The 6,000-nt window shown below is 41.6% G+C and overlaps 2 protein-coding genes across 2 annotated transcripts in view; both read right to left on the minus strand.

The window, feature by feature from the left end:
• Positions 1-2,686, minus strand: part of LOC308308491 (uncharacterized protein) — a gene marked incomplete at its 3' end in the record, with an annotated part of 306,519 nt that extends 303,833 nt beyond the window's left edge. The window contains exon 1 of the mRNA XM_080753905.1: positions 2,546-2,686. The remainder of the gene's footprint in view (positions 1-2,545) is intronic.
• Positions 1-6,000, minus strand: part of LOC308308493 (protein NLRC3-like) — a 280,490-nt gene that overhangs the window by 226,327 nt on the left and 48,163 nt on the right. The gene's annotated exons all lie outside the window — the stretch shown is intronic.

Genomic DNA, 6,000 nt, shown 5'->3' on the forward strand with positions numbered 1-6,000 from the left:
GTGTCTAGTCTGGTAACTAAACCTGTCTACTATATGTTATTATCACCACTCAATCAATGGGATTTGAGACGTGACACCATCACAACCCGTCTCATCTGGTTTGTTCACAGCGTACAGTGTCTGAGAAGACCCAGTACGTTACTATAGTAACCCCACACTGCACAGATCTACAAGCTCAGAATGTGTAGCGGTCGCGACGTGTTGCGAGCTTGTAGATCTGCTAGTTTCGCCAGCCAGACCCACTGTGCTGTACGGGGAAGTATAACTCGGGCTTATAGGACTGTGGAGCGGCAGATTTTGGGCAGATGATAGGAATATTTACCGACAGGAGAGAAGGAGAAGCTTGCACACCGTTCAATAGGCTCCCAGGTAAGTTTATTTAGTTAGCAACGTTTTGACCACTTGTGGGTCTTCATCAGGCATGCCTGATGAAGACAGTATACCATGAGAAATGTCTCATGGTATACTGCGACTTTCAGTCACAATAATAATGTGTCTGAAGTGAACTATCAGGCTAAGCATCATTAAACCCATAAAAGGAGTGATCGTCTCACCTGAGTGGAAGCTCTTCTCAACATGTCTGCACTGGACGATGATCAGGATGAAGAGAAACTGGACGATGCTAGGAAGGAGACACAGAACACAACATTGATTACATGTAATCAACTTTACTGTCACTATTTCTGCTTGGCCTCTATCCAGATGGACACAGACTTAAAACCAGTGAAATCAAGTTTATTGACATTTGTCTTTTACAGGCTAAGAGAATAATTGCATTGTCATGGAAAAGTCTGGGGAAACCGAGTATTTCACAACGGTTAAGAGAATTGTGTCTTTGTTTGTCTTTGTTTGGGGGGGGGGGGGGGGGGGGGGGGAATAGTGTATTTGTTTTTGTAGTTGTTGTCGTTTTTCTTTTTTTATGGTTTTGTGTTTTTTCATGCTATTGCATTTTAGTTTTTTCTGGCTTTTTGTTTCATAAATGTATATAAAATGTTGTAATATTTTCTGCTGAAAAAGGAAAAAGTCTAATAAATATATTGTTAAAAAAGAAACTTTACTGTCACTATAATCTGAAATAATAGTCTGTTCCTGGTGTTCCTAAACGTAACCTCTGTAATCAATGCCTAAACATTTAAACCTTATTCATACCCTTAACCTCAGTAAACAGTTAATCCTAACCTTATTCCTAACCTTAACCACAGTCAGTAAAACAAAAACAGAATACAAGAACGGCCCAACGGAGTGATCACTGTGAGATCTGGAGGGGGGAAAAAGCCATGTTTAACTGTAAGCCTAAAACAAAACAAAAAAAGCACATCTACAAGCTCATCACGCATAGTTAACAACATTAACACACACTAATACTAGACCAATACTAAACTACACACACACACACACACACACTCACACACACACACACACACACACACACACACACACACACACACACACACACACACACACACACACACACACACACACACACACATGCACGCGCGCACACACACACACACACACACACACACACACACACACACACACACACACACACACACACACACACACACACACACACACACACAGTGGTTTCCCAAAGTGGGTGCTGTGGCACCCTAGGGTGCTGTGATGCCAGTCCAAAGGTGACCCAGAATAATCTGATAACATTTGGAATTCATCATCAATATCACTACATTATGCTTAGTGAAACACACCTGATTTGCACTGTACTTGATGAGTTCTTTTTCCAACAACCTCAACTCTCTTTACCAAAAAGAACAGCAGATCTACAAGCTGTGAGCTTGTATTTCTGGTGAACCTTCCCCCCAGAATAGTGATGCTGGGGTTCAAGTGGTTAAACATCAAGTATAAAGTTATTTTCACTCAGTTCTGATGGAAACTGATATTTCTCAGTAACATATTGTATCTTAGTGAGAAAGATGTGCATAATATTTATGTAGTGTAATATTGATTGATTGAAGAGTTTATGAACAGTTTGCAATAGGAAAAAAGTACAGTTTCATGACAGCACAAATCACTGGTACAAGGTCAATAAAAGGAGATCCTAGTAAGCTTTACGGCTTATTTACACAGGAACCACTTTATGTATCTCATATAACATTGAATAGAACACAGTACTTTATGTATCTCATATAACATTGAAAGACAGACAGATAGAACACAGTACTTTATGTATCTCATATTGTAAAAAAAACATCACAAGGATGCACCTGGGACGTATCATCAGTGATGTAGCCTGGGGTCCTCGGGTGTTTCGGGTCTCGCAACATCATACACCCTCGCCCAGGTGACCCAGCCGGGGTTGATCAAGTCCCGACTTACGTCCCAGTAGCTATCCACGATCAGTCCTATTAGGGAAAGACAGGGTCACTCAATGTGCTGCACCGGAACTACTCTGCCGGGACTGGGGGCACTATTCTGGCGCGTGGAAGAACTAGGCTCTATGGGTTGACTCCTGGCCGGGCTCCTCCTACGTCTCACCAGGTCCTCTCCTGCTCTCACCAGGTTCAGAACCTGTGCGTTGCACCAGACCCCAATCCAAACATTCCATTCAGCTGCTGCAGTTGAATGGCCCTCCTAAAGGCCTCACCGTGGATTTGTTGGGCTTCTTCCTCACGGAAGACACAGGCTGGGGCGCTAACCCAACCTGCTCCCGGGTGCCGTCTAAATTCCGGCTGTCAACCGAGTCTCCGGTGGTCACCAAACTATTCCTGGTTGTCACATAGTCTATTCCTATGAGCCACTATAAATAGAACTAATAGTGTAAAAAAAACATCACAAGGATGCACCTGGGACGTATCATCAGTGATGTAGCCTGGGGTCCTCGGGTGTTTCGGGTCTCGCAACATCATACACCCTCGCCCAGGTGACCCAGCCGGGGTTGATCAAGTCCCGACTTACGTCCCAGTAGCTATCCACGATCAGTCCTATTAGGGAAAGACAGGGTCACTCAATGTGCTGCACCGGAACTACTCTGCCGGGACTGGGGGCACTATTCTGGCGCGTGGAAGAACTAGGCTCTATGGGTTGACTCCTGGCCGGGCTCCTCCTACGTCTCACCAGGTCCTCTCCTGCTCATATAACATTGAATAGAACACAGTATGAATGAATGAATGAATGAATGAATGAATGAATGAATATTTTATTTCCGTGTCTGGACAATATTTGACCCATCCCACATGGGATTATCAGACACATCAAATACATACTGTACGTATAACCAACAAAACAGACATTCCAGTGTGCATTCCACCACCAGCTTAATACAAATACAGTATCTCACAGAAGTGAGTACCTTACTGAAGTGCCTTACAGGAGTGAGTACACCCCTCCCATCCCTGCAAACACTCAAACGCCTGCAGAGATGAGAGGGGTGCACCCCCCCCTGCGATACACTACATCTCCATATGGCCTGCACATAACACAAAAGTCAACATTTAAATTCAACTTTAAGTCACCCTTCTCCTCCTACCCCACGCTTTAAAGAGATATTCTGCAAATACATGATCAAAAAGAAATGTAATTAAGGAACCATTCTCATACTCTATTAAATGAATGTCAGGGTTATGAACTTTTTTAAATAAACATACTCTCAAATCATGATACAAAGGACACAATAAAATAAAATGTATTTCGTTCTCTACTTCACCCAGATCACAGTATTCACATATTCTTTCTTCCTCTGCTAGGCCACCGTACCTTCCTGTTTCAATGTGTAGGGGCAGAATGCCACATCTTAATTGCGCACAGAGTGACCTTTGACTCTTGGGTAAATTATACAAGATATATTTTTCACATTTATAATCTTGTTTAAGTAGACAATATGTTCTTAATTTGGGCTTCTGCCAAATTTCTTCTGCCCAGGACTGAATGCATTTCGCCCGGATTCTATTAATAAATTCCACCACATTAACTGATGTTCTCTGGAAATAATGTTCCTCGAGACCACATTCTACCAAGAGATCCGAGACTTCTGAAACCCATTCCCCAGTACTTTATGTATCTCATATAACATTGAATAGAACACAGTACTTTATGTATCTCATATAACATTAAATAGAACACAGTACTTTATGTATCTCATATAACATTGAAAGACAGACAGATAGAACACAGTACTTTATGTATCTCATATAACATTGAAAGACAGACAGATAGAACACAGTACTATGCATAGGATAACATCAATAACAAAAGCAGAAACGCTGTGCTGCCCATATTATCACCAGTCCAGAACTCCTGCCATCAATCACATCACCCCTGTTTTATACCAACTCCGTTGGCTTCCCATCGAACAGCGCACCGACTATAAAATCCTCCTCCATACCTTCAAGGCCATCCATAACCTTGCCCCTCCATAGCTGTCTGACCTCCTCCATATCCCTGACCTTGAGTGGCACCTTATAAATAAGATGTACTATTATTATTATGAATAGAAAATAAAATAATAAAAAACAGGGTGATAAAAACAATAGAAGGGGGCTAAGTCTATTAACAAGTCACGAGTAGCAGAGTCTGAAGGTGACTTTTCAGACCCATTTGATGTAAGATTTGAAAACTTCAAACAGCAGATCTACAAGCTCACAGCTTGTAGATCTGCTGTTTTTTCGGTGAAGAGAGTTGAGCTAAGCATATTAGAGGCTGAGAGGTTAAACTGAAGTGATTATTGATGAATTCCAGATATGAAATGCACGCACACACACACACACACACACACACACACACACACACGCACACACACACACACACACACACACACACACACACATGGAAAAAGTACTAGGCCTACTACTTTTTTTACTCGGGTAAAAGTATCAATAAATACTGCTATATAGAAATACTCTGTTAGGGTGCCCTCACACCAAAATATCTAGAGTGGAATCCGCCAATGCATTTCAATGAGAATGTAGCGTTTGTTTGCAGAAATCCTCTGCTGGCAAAAAACGCTCCATTCTCATTGAAACGCATTGGCGGATTCCACTCTAGGTATTTTGGTGTGTGGGCAACCTTAGGGTGCCCTCAGACCAAAATACCTATGAGAGTGGAATCCGCGTTCCTCCAATGCTTTTCAATGAGAAGGGAGCGTTTTTTGCAGAAATCCTCTGCTGGCATGAAACCGCTTCACTCTCATTGAAATGCATTGGCGGAACGCTGATTCCACTCTCATAGGTATTTTGGTGTGAAGGCACCCTTACATGTAAAAGTCTGGAATTCAAAATGTACTTGAGTAAAAGTATGGCAGTATTGGTATGAAAATGTACTTTAAGTACCAAAAGTAAAAATACAAAATGTTTGAAAATATCCAAAGTATAAAATAGGGCTAAAGTGGTTCATGTATGTTCTAACATATTATAATTTATATCTGCAAATAGCCCTGAATACAGGACGGTCATATACATGACCGTCCTGGTGCCGCCTCAACTTGAGGAGTAGTGGGCAATCGAGCCCTTAACGGTTTGAGCTAGGAACATCAGATTTAAAAAATAAAGTGCTTACCTAAGCCAACTTTGATAACAATTTGACGCCGCACAACGTTCATTACACGCCGCTACCGGATTGTTGAATAAAAAGCATTTTTGTACGAAATTATTTTGCTTAACATAGGACTTCCGCCTCTAGTGGACAGTCGCGTCATCGCATCATCTCCGTTCACTACAATGATCAACCAACATATTCTAGGATGGAACCAACATCAATACAGCATGGATGGAACTGTGAACACCATCTTAATACAAGGATAACAACATATTCTAGGATGGAACCAACATCAATACAACATGGATGGAACTGTGAACACCATCTTAATACAAGGATAACAACATATTCTAGGATGGAACCAACATCAATACAGCATGGATGGAACTGTGAACACCATCTTAATACAAGGATAACAACATATTCTAGGATGGAACCAACATCAATACAACATGGATGGAACTGTGAACACCATCTTAATACAAGGATAACAACATATTCTAGGAT

The sequence above is a fragment of the Nannobrachium achirus genome (genome assembly GCF_963921795.1).
Source record: "Nannobrachium achirus genome assembly, chromosome: 23".
Lineage (NCBI taxonomy): Eukaryota > Metazoa > Chordata > Actinopteri > Myctophiformes > Myctophidae > Nannobrachium > Nannobrachium achirus.